Source organism: Melanerpes formicivorus, unplaced genomic scaffold, assembly GCF_026170545.1.
Source record: "Melanerpes formicivorus ecotype bairdi unplaced genomic scaffold, bMelFor1.0.p_v2 SCAF_414, whole genome shotgun sequence".
In the NCBI taxonomy this organism is placed as follows: domain Eukaryota; kingdom Metazoa; phylum Chordata; class Aves; order Piciformes; family Picidae; genus Melanerpes; species Melanerpes formicivorus.
Genome location: NW_027142766.1, coordinates 107,501 through 120,000, shown reverse-complemented (window position 1 = coordinate 120,000; position 12,500 = coordinate 107,501).

Sequence of the window (12,500 nt, the reverse complement as noted above, 5' to 3'; positions counted from 1 at the left end):
GTCCCCTCTCTGACCCGGGCGAAAGCCACCGAGAAGCCAGACGGACCCCTGCCCAGCCGCCTGGCGGGTGGCTTGGAGCAGCCGCTCGGCAGCGCTGCCCTGGGAGTGCTCGGCGTCGCTTGTTCCCTCATATACGGAACTGGAGGGCCGTCAGCTCCGCGAGCGCACAACCAGCCGACCTCCGCCCAGCGGCAGGTCGCAGAAATCACGCCGGCTTGTACGATGACGTAGGCGGAGGCAGAGCGCAACAGCGACCCCTTGGCGACAAGCGCGATCTCCGCGGAGAGCACGTCTACTCGCCGAGGGAGAGCACGTCTACTCGCCGAGGGAGAGCACGTCTACTCGCCGAGGGAGAGCACGTCTACTCGCCGAGGGAGAGCACGTCTACTCGCCCAGGGAGAGCACGTCTACTCGCCCAGGGAGAGCACGTCTACTCGCCCAGGGAGAGCACGTCTACTCGCCCAGGGAGAGCACGTCTACTCGCCCAGGGAGAGCACGTCTACTCGCCCAGGGAGAGCACGTCTACTCGCCCAGGGAGAGCACGTCTACTCGCCCAGGGAGAGCACGTCTACTCGCCCAGGGAGAGCACGTCTACTCGCCCAGGGAGAGCACGTCTACTCGCCCAGGGAGAGCACGTCTACTCGCCCAGGGAGAGCACGTCTACTCGCCGAGGGAGAGCACGTCTACTCGCCCAGGGAGAGCACGTCTACTCGCCCAGGGAGAGCACGTCTACTCGCCGAGGGAGAGCACGTCTACTCGCCGAGGGAGAGCACGTCTACCCGCCGAGGGAGAGCACGTCTACTCGCCGAGGGAGAGCACGTCTACTCGCCGAGGGAGAGCACGTCTACCTCCCGCCTGAGGGAGAGCACGGGGGGGGGGGACAAAGACAGGCGGCAGCAGCTTCGGTGAACGTCACCCGGGAGGCGACCGGGGCTGTCCCGGGGCAGTCCCGGGAAGCCGGCGTCCGACACAGGGAACCGTCAGCTGCCGGACCGGGGCGAATCCCCGCGGCCACGGCAGGGGTGGGGGCTCGAAGACAGCCGGCAGCCGCTTCGGTGAACGTCACCCGGGAGGAGACTGGGGCCCTCCCGGGACCGTCCCGGGAAGACGACGTTCGGCACGAGATCCCGGCCGCGGCCGGACCGGCTCGAAGCCTCGCGGTCCCGGCAGCAGCCGGAGCCGCTCGCCGCCTCGGGCTCCCGGCCCCCTACAGATCCGGCGACTCGTTCGCGGGCGGCGGGGGGAGGCAGTGGAGGGGGTGCGGGGAGAAGCGGCAGCGGAGGCGGAGGGGGGGGGGGCTCGAAGACAGCCGGCAGCCGCTTCGGTGAACGTCACCCGGCCGGCGACCGGGGCCGTCCCGGGGCCGTCCGGGGATGCCGGCTTCCGGCACGGGGTCCCGGCCGCGGCCGGACCGGCTCGTATCCCCGCGGCTCCGGCAGGGGGGGGGGGGGCTCGAAGACAGCCGGCAGTCGCCTCGGTGAACGTCACCCGGCCGGCGACCGCGGCCGTTCCGGGGCCGTCCCGGGAAGCCTGCGACAGGCACGGGGTCCCAGCCGCGGCCGGACCGACTCGAAGCCCCGCGGCCCCGGCACGGGGGAGGCCCAAAGACTGGCGGCAGCCGCTTCGCTGAACGTCACCCGGCCGGCGACCGGGGCCGTCCCGGGGCCGTCCCGGGATGCCGGCATCCGGCACGGGGTCCCGGCCGCGGCCGGAGCGGCTCGAATCCCCGCGGTCCCGGCAGCAGCCGGAGCCGCTCGCCGTTCGGGCTCCCGGCACCCTACGGATCCGGCGACTCGTTCGCCGGCGGCGGGGGGAGGCAGTGAAGGAGGTGCGGGCAGAAGCGGCAGCGGAGGCGGAGGGGGGGGGGGGGCTCGAAGACAGCCGTCAGCCGCTTCGGAGAACGTCACCCGGCCGGCGACCGCGGCCGTTCCGGGGCCGTCCCGGGAAGCCTGCGACAGGCACGGGGTCCCGGCCTCGGCCGGACCCGCACTGGGTGCCGCCGCCTCGGGCTCTCGGGACGGTATGGATCCGCCGACTCGTTCGCCGGCGGCGGGGGGAGGCAGTGGAGGGGGTGCGGGGAGAAGCGGCAGCGGAGGCGGAGGGGGGGGGGGGCTCGAAGACAGCCGGCAGCCGCTTCGGTGAACGTCACCCGGCCGGCGACCGGGGCCGTCCCGGGGCCGTCCCGGGATGCCGGCTTCCGGCACGGGGTCCCGGCCGCGGCCGGACCGGCTCGAATCCCCGCGGTCCCGGCAGCAGCCGGAGCCGCTCGCCGTTCGGGCTCCCGGCACCCTACGGATCCGCCGACTCGTTCGCCGGCGGCGGGGGGAGGCAGTGGAGGGGGTGCGGGCAGAAGCGGCCGCGGAGGCGGAGGGGGGGGGGGCTCGAAGACAGCCGGCAGCCGCTTCGGTGAACGTCGCCCGGCCGGCGACCGGGGCCGTCCCGGGGCCGTCCGGGGATGCCGGCTTCCGGCACGGGGTCCCGGCCGCGGCCGGAGCGGCTCGAATCCCCGCGGTCCCGGCAGCAGCCGGAGCCGCTCGCCGTTCGGGCTCCCGGCACCCTACAGATCCGGCGACTCGTTCGCCGGCGGCGGGGGGAGGCAGTGGAGGGGGTGCGGGGAGAAGCGGGCCGCGGAGGCGGAGGGGGGGGGGGGGGCTCGAAGACAGCCGGCAGCCGCTTCGGTGAACGTCACCCGGGAGGCGACCGGGACCGGCCCGGGAAGCCATCGTCCGGCCCCGGATCCCGGCCGCGGCCGGACCGGCTCGAAGCCCCGCGGCCCCGGCACGGGGGAGGCCCAAAGACTGGCGGCAGCCGCTTCGCTGAACGTCACCCGGCCGGCGACCGGGGCCGTCCCGGGGCCGTCCCGGGATGCCGGCTTCCGGCACGGGGTCCCGGCCGCGGCCGGACCGGCTCGAATCCCCGCGGTCCCGGCAGCAGCCGGAGCCGCTCGCCGTTCGGGCTCCCGGCACCCTACGGATCCGCCGACTCGTTCGCCGGCGGCGGGGGGAGGCAGTGGAGGGGGTGCGGGCAGAAGCGGCAGCGGAGGCGGAGGGGGGGGGGGCTCGAAGACAGCCGGCAGCCGCTTCGGTGAACGTCGCCCGGCCGGCGACCGGGGCCGTCCCGGGGCCGTCCGGGGATGCCGGCTTCCGGCACGGGGTCCCGGCCGCGGCCGGACCGGCTCGTATCCCCGCGGCTCCGGCAGGGGGGGGGGGGGCTCGAAGACAGCCGGCAGTCGCCTCGGTGAACGTCACCCGGCCGGCGACCGCGGCCGTTCCGGGGCCGTCCCGGGAAGCCTGCGACAGGCACGGGGTCCCAGCCGCGGCCGGACCGACTCGAAGCCCCGCGGCCCCGGCACGGGGGAGGCCCAAAGACTGGCGGCAGCCGCTTCGCTGAACGTCACCCGGCCGGCGACCGGGGCCGTCCCGGGGCCGTCCCGGGATGCCGGCATCCGGCACGGGGTCCCGGCCGCGGCCGGAGCGGCTCGAATCCCCGCGGTCCCGGCAGCAGCCGGAGCCGCTCGCCGTTCGGGCTCCCGGCACCCTACGGATCCGGCGACTCGTTCGCCGGCGGCGGGGGGAGGCAGTGGAGGGGGTGCGGGGAGAAGCGGCCCGCGGAGGCGGAGGGGGGGGGGGCTCGAAGACAGCCGGCAGCCGCTTCGGTGAACGTCGCCCGGCCGGCGACCGGGGCCGTCCCGGGGCCGTCCGGGGATGCCGGCTTCCGGCACGGGGTCCCGGCCGCGGGCCGGAGCGGCTCGAATCCCCGCGGGTCCCGGCAGCAGCCGGAGCCGCTCGCCGTTCGGGCTCCCGGCACCCTACAGATCCGGCGACTCGTTCGCCGGCGGCGGGGGGAGGCAGTGGAGGGGGTGCGGGGAGAAGCGGCCGCGGAGGCGGAGGGGGGGGGGGGGGCTCGAAGACAGCCGGCAGCCGCTTCGGTGAACGTCACCCGGGAGGCGACCGGGACCGGCCCGGGAAGCCATCGTCCGGCCCCGGATCCCGGCCGCGGCCGGACCGGCTCGAAGCCCCGCGGCCCCGGCACGGGGGAGGCCCAAAGACTGGCGGCAGCCGCTTCGCTGAACGTCACCCGGCCGGCGACCGGGGCCGTCCCGGGGCCGTCCCGGGATGCCGGCTTCCGGCACGGGGTCCCGGCCGCGGCCGGACCGGCTCGAATCCCCGCGGTCCCGGCAGCAGCCGGAGCCGCTCGCCGTTCGGGCTCCCGGCACCCTACGGATCCGCCGACTCGTTCGCCGGCGGCGGGGGGAGGCAGTGGAGGGGGTGCGGGCAGAAGCGGCAGCGGAGGCGGAGGGGGGGGGGCTCGAAGACAGCCGGCAGCCGCTTCGGTGAACGTCGCCCGGCCGGCGACCGGGGCCGTCCCGGGGCCGTCCGGGGATGCCGGCTTCCGGCACGGGGTCCCGGCCGCGGCCGGACCGGCTCGTATCCCCGCGGCTCCGGCAGGGAGGGGGGGGCTCGAAGACAGCCGGCAGTCGCCTCGGTGAACGTCACCCGGCCGGCGACCGCGGCCGTTCCGGGGCCGTCCCGGGAAGCCTGCGACAGGCACGGGGTCCCAGCCGCGGCCGGACCGACTCGAAGCCCCGCGGCCCCGGCACGGGGGAGGCCCAAAGACTGGCGGCAGCCGCTTCGCTGAACGTCACCCGGCCGGCGACCGGGGCCGTCCCGGGGCCGTCCCGGGATGCCGGCATCCGGCACGGGGTCCCGGCCGCGGCCGGAGCGGCTCGAATCCCCGCGGTCCCGGCAGCAGCCGGAGCCGCTCGCCGTTCGGGCTCCCGGCACCCTACGGATCCGGCGACTCGTTCGCCGGCGGCGGGGGGAGGCAGTGAAGGAGGTGCGGGCAGAAGCGGCAGCGGAGGCGGAGGGGGGGGGGGGGCTCGAAGACAGCCGTCAGCCGCTTCGGAGAACGTCACCCGGCCGGCGACCGCGGCCGTTCCGGGGCCGTCCCGGGAAGCCTGCGACAGGCACGGGGTCCCGGCCTCGGCCGGACCCGCACTGGGTGCCGCCGCCTCGGGCTCTCGGGACGGTATGGATCCGCCGACTCGTTCGCCGGCGGCGGGGGGAGGCAGTGGAGGGGGTGCGGGGAGAAGCGGCAGCGGAGGCGGAGGGGGGGGGGGCTCGAAGACAGCCGGCAGCCGCTTCGGTGAACGTCACCCGGCCGGCGACCGGGGCCGTCCCGGGGCCGTCCCGGGATGCCGGCTTCCGGCACGGGGTCCCGGCCGCGGCCGGACCGGCTCGAATCCCCGCGGTCCCGGCAGCAGCCGGAGCCGCTCGCCGTTCGGGCTCCCGGCACCCTACGGATCCGCCGACTCGTTCGCCGGCGGCGGGGGGAGGCAGTGGAGGGGGTGCGGGCAGAAGCGGCCGCGGAGGCGGAGGGGGGGGGGCTCGAAGACAGCCGGCAGCCGCTTCGGTGAACGTCGCCCGGCCGGCGACCGGGGCCGTCCCGGGGCCGTCCGGGGATGCCGGCTTCCGGCACGGGGTCCCGGCCGCGGCCGGAGCGGCTCGAATCCCCGCGGTCCCGGCAGCAGCCGGAGCCGCTCGCCGTTCGGGCTCCCGGCACCCTACAGATCCGGCGACTCGTTCGCCGGCGGCGGGGGGAGGCAGTGGAGGGGGTGCGGGGAGAAGCGGCCGCGGAGGCGGAGGGGGGGGGGGGGGGCTCGAAGACAGCCGGCAGCCGCTTCGGTGAACGTCACCCGGGAGGCGACCGGGACCGGCCCGGGAAGCCATCGTCCGGCCCCGGATCCCGGCCGCGGCCGGACCGGCTCGAAGCCCCGCGGCCCCGGCACGGGGGAGGCCCAAAGACTGGCGGCAGCCGCTTCGCTGAACGTCACCCGGCCGGCGACCGGGGCCGTCCCGGGGCCGTCCCGGGATGCCGGCTTCCGGCACGGGGTCCCGGCCGCGGCCGGACCGGCTCGAATCCCCGCGGTCCCGGCAGCAGCCGGAGCCGCTCGCCGTTCGGGCTCCCGGCACCCTACGGATCCGCCGACTCGTTCGCCGGCGGCGGGGGGAGGCAGTGGAGGGGGTGCGGGCAGAAGCGGCAGCGGAGGCGGAGGGGGGGGGGGCTCGAAGACAGCCGGCAGCCGCTTCGGTGAACGTCGCCCGGCCGGCGACCGGGGCCGTCCCGGGGCCGTCCGGGGATGCCGGCTTCCGGCACGGGGTCCCGGCCGCGGCCGGAGCGGCTCGAATCCCCGCGGTCCCGGCAGCAGCCGGAGCCGCTCGCCGTTCGGGCTCCCGGCACCCTACAGATCCGGCGACTCGTTCGCCGGCGGCGGGGGGAGGCAGTGGAGGGGGTGCGGGGAGAAGCGGCCGCGGAGGCGGAGGGGGGGGGGGGGGCTCGAAGACAGCCGGCAGCCGCTTCGGTGAACGTCACCCGGGAGGCGACCGGGACCGGCCCGGGAAGCCATCGTCCGGCCCCGGATCCCGGCCGCGGCCGGACCGGCTCGAAGCCCCGCGGCCCCGGCACGGGGGAGGCCCAAAGACTGGCGGCAGCCGCTTCGCTGAACGTCACCCGGCCGGCGACCGGGGCCGTCCCGGGGCCGTCCCGGGATGCCGGCTTCCGGCACGGGGTCCCGGCCGCGGCCGGACCGGCTCGAATCCCCGCGGTCCCGGCAGCAGCCGGAGCCGCTCGCCGTTCGGGCTCCCGGCACCCTACGGATCCGCCGACTCGTTCGCCGGCGGCGGGGGGAGGCAGTGGAGGGGGTGCGGGCAGAAGCGGCAGCGGAGGCGGAGGGGGGGGGGCTCGAAGACAGCCGGCAGCCGCTTCGGTGAACGTCACCCGGCCGGCGACCGGGGCCGTCCCGGGGCCGTCCGGGGATGCCGGCTTCCGGCACGGGGTCCCGGCCGCGGCCGGAGCGGCTCGAATCCCCGCGGTCCCGGCAGCAGCCGGAGCCGCTCGCCGTTCGGGCTCCCGGCACCCTACAGATCCGGCGACTCGTTCGCCGGCGGCGGGGGGAGGCAGTGGAGGGGGTGCGGGGAGAAGCGGCAGCGGAGGCGGAGGGGGGGGGGGGGCTCGAAGACAGCCGGCAGCCGCTTCGGTGAACGTCACCCGGGAGGCGACCGGGACCGGCCCGGGAAGCCATCGTCCGGCCCGGGATCCCGGCCGCGGCCGGACCGGCTCGAAGCCCCGCGGCCCCGGCACGGGGGAGGCCCAAAGACTGGCGGCAGCCGCTTCGCTGAACGTCACCCGGCCGGCGACCGGGGCCGTCCCGGGGCCGTCCCGGGATGCCGGCTTCCGGCACGGGGTCCCGGCCGCGGCCGGACCGGCTCGAATCCCCGCGGTCCCGGCAGCAGCCGGAGCCGCTCGCCGTTCGGGCTCCCGGCACCCTACAGATCCGGCGACTCGTTCGCCGGCGGCGGGGGGAGGCAGTGGAGGGGGTGCGGGGAGAAGCGGCAGCGGAGGCGGAGGGGGGGGGGGGGCTCGAAGACAGCCGGCAGCCGCTTCGGTGAACGTCACCCGGGAGGCGACCGGGACCGGCCCGGGAAGCCATCGTCCGGCCCGGGATCCCGGCCGCGGCCGGACCGGCTCGAAGCCCCGCGGCCCCGGCACGGGGGAGGCCCAAAGACTGGCGGCAGCCGCTTCGCTGAACGTCACCCGGCCGGCGACCGGGGCCGTCCCGGGGCCGTCCCGGGATGCCGGCTTCCGGCACGGGGTCCCGGCCGCGGCCGGACCGGCTCGAATCCCCGCGGTCCCGGCAGCAGCCGGAGCCGCTCGCCGTTCGGGCTCCCGGCACCCTACGGATCCGGCGACTCGTTCGCCGGCGGCGGGGGGAGGCAGTGGAGGCGGTGCGGGGAGAAGCGGCAGCGGAGGCGGAGGGGGGGCGGGGGGGGACGATAGTGGCGGGGGGCGGGGGGTGCTCGAAGGCAGCCGGCAGCCGGTTCGGTGAACATTCGCCGGGGCGGGGGGGCGACCTGTCCGTGCCCGGGGCAGCCCCGGGAAGCCGGCAGCCAGCACGGGGTCCCGGCAGCACCTGTTCCCTGCCCTGGGACTTGCCGTGCCCGGCGGCCGGTTGCCGGGTGGGGGGAGCGATGAGAGGCGGGGCGCAGCGGCCGGGGCAGCGCCGGGCCGCAGCGGGGGGCTGGGCGGGTGGGGTAGGCGTCGAGCGGCAAGCCCTCGGCTGCAGCGAATGTTCGGCGGTGCGGGGCGGGGGGGGACGGGACGACACGTTGGGGGCGCCGAGTCCGAGCCACCCCCGGCCCCAGGGGCGGCCGGAGGGGGAGGCCGGTGCCTGGCCCTGGGAGCTGCTGGGCGCCGGATGGCCGAGGGTGCGTCAGAAGCCGCCCGAGCGGTCGAGCAGGTCCTCCAGAAAGGCCTAGGGTGGCTTCGAGGGCCCCGGGAGCAGTCGAGGGAGGCCTCCAGGCAGGTCTGGAGTGGATGGGAGGCCTTCCAAAGCAGACAAGGGAGGCTGCCAGCGGGGCCTAGGCTGGCACTGCAGCCTGTAAATGGTTGGGGGGGGGGCCTCTGGTGCGGCCTGGAGTCTCTGGGTGGCGTCCAGAGAGGTGCAAAAGATCCTCTGGTGCGGCCTGTGGTGGCGGAGAAGCCTGCAGAGCGTGCGGGGGAGGCTTCTGGTGCGGCCTGGGGTGGGTCGGAAGCCTGCAGAGCGTGCGGGAGAGGCTTCTGGTGCGGCCTGGGGTGGCTGAGAAGCCTGCAGAGCGTGCGGGAGAGGCTTCTGCTGCGGCCTGGGGTGGCTGAGAAGCCTGCAGAGCGTGCGGGAGAGGCTTCTGCTGCGGCCTGGGGTGGCTGAGAAGCCTGCAGAGCGTGCGGGGGAGGCTTCTGTTGGGGCCTGGGGTGGGTCAGAAGCCTACAGAGCATGCGGGGGAGGCTTCTGGTGCGGCCTGGGGTGGGTCGGAAGCCTGCAGAGCGTGCGGGAGAGGCTTCTGTTGGGGCCTGGGGTGGCTGAGAAGCCTGCAGAGCGTGCGGGGGAGGCTTCTGCTGCGGCCTGGGGTGGGTGGGAAGCCTGCAGAGCGTGCGGGGGAGGCTTCTGGTGCGGCCTGGGGTGGCTGAGAAGCCTGCAGAGCGTGCGGGGGAGGCTTCTGCTGCGGCCTGGGGTGGCTGAGAAGCCTGCAGAGCGTGCGGGGGAGGCTTCTGGTGCGGCCTGGGGTGGCTGAGAAGCCTGCAGAGCGTGCGGGGGAGGCTTCTGGTGCGGCCTGGGGTGGGACGGAAGCCTGCAGAGCGTGCGGGGGAGGCTTCTGGTGCGGCCTGGGGTGGGTCGGAAGCCTGCAGAGCGTGCGGGAGAGGCTTCTGCTGCGGCCTGGGGTGGGTCGGAAGCCTGCAGAGCGTGCGGGAGAGGCTTCTGCTGCGGCCTGGGGTGGCTGAGAAGCCTGCAGAGCGTGCGGGAGAGGCTTCTGTTGGGGCCTGGGGTGGCTGAGAAGCCTGCAGAGCGTGCGGGAGAGGCTTCTGCTGCGGCCTGGGGTGGCTGAGAAGCCTGCAGAGCGTGCGGGAGAGGCTTCTGCTGCGGCCTGGGGTGGCTGAGAAGCCTGCAGAGCGTGCGGGAGAGGCTTCTGGTGCGGCCTGGGGTGGCTGAGAAGCCTGCAGAGCGTGCGGGAGAGGCTTCTGCTGCGGCCTGGGGTGGCTGAGAAGCCTGCAGAGCGTGCGGGAGAGGCTTCTGCTGCGGCCTGGGGTGGCTGAGAAGCCTGCAGAGCGTGCGGGAGAGGCTTCTGCTGCGGCCTGGGGTGGCTGAGAAGCCTGCAGGGCGTGCGGGAGAGGCTTCTGCTGCGGCCTGGGGTGGCTGAGAAGCCTGCAGAGCGTGCGGGAGAGGCTTCTGCTGCGGCCTGGGGTGGGTGGGAAGCCTGCAGAGCGTGCGGGGGAGGCTTCTGGTGCGGCCTGGGGTGGCTGAGAAGCCTGCAGAGCGTGCGGGGGAGGCTTCTGGTGCGGCCTGGGGTGGCTGAGAAGCCTGCAGAGCGTGCGGGAGAGGCTTCTGGTGCGGCCTGGGGTGGCTGAGAAGCCTGCAGAGCGTGCGGGGGAGGCTTCTGGTGCGGCCTGGGGTGGCTGAGAAGCCTGCAGAGCGTGCGGGGGAGGCTTCTGGTGCGGCCTGGGGTGGCTGAGAAGCCTGCAGAGCGTGCGGGAGAGGCTTCTGGTGCGGCCTGGGGTGGCTGAGAAGCCTGCAGAGCGTGCGGGAGAGGCTTCTGCTGCGGCCTGGGGTGGCTGAGAAGCCTGCAGAGCGTGCGGGAGAGGCTTCTGCTGCGGCCTGGGGTGGGTCGGAAGCCTGCAGAGCGTGCGGGAGAGGCTTCTGCTGCGGCCTGGGGTGGCTGAGAAGCCTGCAGAGCGTGCGGGAGAGGCTTCTGGTGCGGCCTGGGGTGGCTGAGAAGCCTGCAGAGCGTGCGGGGGAGGCTTCTGGTGCGGCCTGGGGTGGCTGAGAAGCCTGCAGAGCGTGCGGGAGAGGCTTCTGGTGCGGCCTGGGGTGGCTGAGAAGCCTGCAGAGCGTGCGGGAGAGGCTTCTGCTGCGGCCTGGGGTGGCTGAGAAGCCTGCAGAGCGTGCGGGAGAGGCTTCTGCTGCGGCCTGGGGTGGGTCGGAAGCCTGCAGAGCTTGCGGGGGAGGCTTCTGCTGCGGCCTGGGGTGGGTCGGAAGCCTGCAGAGCATGCGGGGGAGGCTTCTGCTGCGGCCTGGGGTCTCTGGGTGGCCTCTAGAGAGGTGCAAAAGACCCTCTGGGTTGGGCTGGGGTGGCTCTTGGACCCCTGCCACACAGTGGAGAGAGGCCTCCGGCCCGCCACCTGTGTCCCTGTGTGCCTGAGTGCCTGTGTCCCTGCGTCCCTGTGTCCCTGTGTCCCTGAGTGCCTGAGTGCCTGTGTCCCTGTGTCCCTGTGTCCCTGAGTGCCTGAGTGCCTGTGTCCCTGTGTCCCTGTGTCCCTGAGTGCCTGAGTGCCTGAGTGCCTGTGTCCCTGTGTCCTTGTGTCCCTGTGTCCCTGTGTCCCTGTGTGCCCGAGTGCCTGTGTCCCTGTGTCCCTGTCTGTGTACCTGTGTGCGAGAGTGTCCGGCACGCCACCCAGCGGCGGCGGGCAAGCAGGTAGGCGGGTGGGCGGGCCGGCGAGGGCCAGTGTGAGTTTGGGGGGTGGGAGGGGAGGCGGTAGCTGGAAGCGTCAGAGGAGGGGGCGTGGCTCCGGCTGGCCCCGGGAGCAGGTTCCCGGGACCGGGACCGGCTGGACCCGGCGGGTGGTTGATCCCGGGGCGGGGGGCAGAGGCGGCGGGAAGCGGCAGCTGCGTGTGCGGCGGGGGGGTGGAGGGCGAACCGCGGCGGGAAGCGGATGCTTCAGAGCAGGTTACGGGGGCGGGGACGGACGACACCACCTGTCCCCGCCCCGGGACGGGCTGGACCCGGCGCCCTGGACCCGGCGCCGTGTACCCGCCGCCGCCCCCGCCGCCGCCCCCCTCCGCCACCCCGGGACCCCGACGTTTTTTGGCGCCCGCGCCTTTTTTTGCTCCCCGCCTGCCCGCGCTGCCCCGGGCCCTCCCCCGGGGCGGGGCGGGAGGGAGGGACGGACGGACGGGTAGCCGGGGATCTCCGAGCGCGCGCGCCACCAGACCGAGGCGGGTCCCGGCGGCGGCGGCGGCGGCGGCGGCAGCAAGCGACGGCGGGGGGGGCAGGCTAGGGAGAGAGGGGGAGCGGCATGCGGTAGGGCTGGGGGGTTTGTTTCGGGGGGGAGGGGTGGGGGGGGGTGGCAGCGGTCAGCGAGAGCGGGGAGAGGGGGAGCGGCATGCGGTAGGGCTGGGGTGTTTTTGGGGTGGGGGCGTTGGGGGGATTAGCGGGCGGGCGGGCAGCCGAGCCAAGCGGCAAGCCGGGGGGCGGGCGAGGGCGGCTTTAGGGCCGGAGGAGCGGAGCGCAACCTCCCCCGTGCAGGCTCCAGCGTGGAGAGCAGCAAGTTTTTGGGGACGGGGGACGACGGACGGGAGGGGCAGCGGCGAGAGGCTAGCTGCGGCAAGGGGCACCGGCACGGCCGCCCTAACAGCGCCGCCTCGGTCGCAGGGGTTAGAGAGCAGCCGGGCAGCCCGGGAGGGAAGCGGCAGCCCGCGAAGGGGGGAAGGGGGGGCTCCGCGCAAACCGGTAACGGGGGCCGGGGGGTGTGGGGAGCTGGGGGTGGCAGCAGCGGCAAGAGGCAACGTCGGGAGGGGGGGCTCCGCGCAAACCGGTAACGGGGGCCGGGGGGTGTGGGGGGGGGCGGTGGCGGCCGCGGCAAGAGGCAACGGCAGGCGGGGGGGCTCCGCGCAAACCGGCAGCGGGGGGGGGGGCGGGGGTAGCGGCAAGAGGCAACGGCGGGAAGGGGGGGCTCCGCGCAAACCGCTAACGGGAGCCGGGGGGTGTGGGGAGCTGGGGGTGGCAGCAGCGGCAAGAGGCAACGTCGGGAGGGGGGGCTCCGCGCAAACCGGTAACGGGGGCCCGGGGGTGTGGAGGGGGCGGTGGTGGCCGCGGCAAGAGGCAACGGCAGGCGGGGGCGCTCCGCGCAAACCGGCAGCGGGGGGGGGGGCGGGGGGTAACGGCAAGAGGCAACGGCGGGAAGGGGGGCCT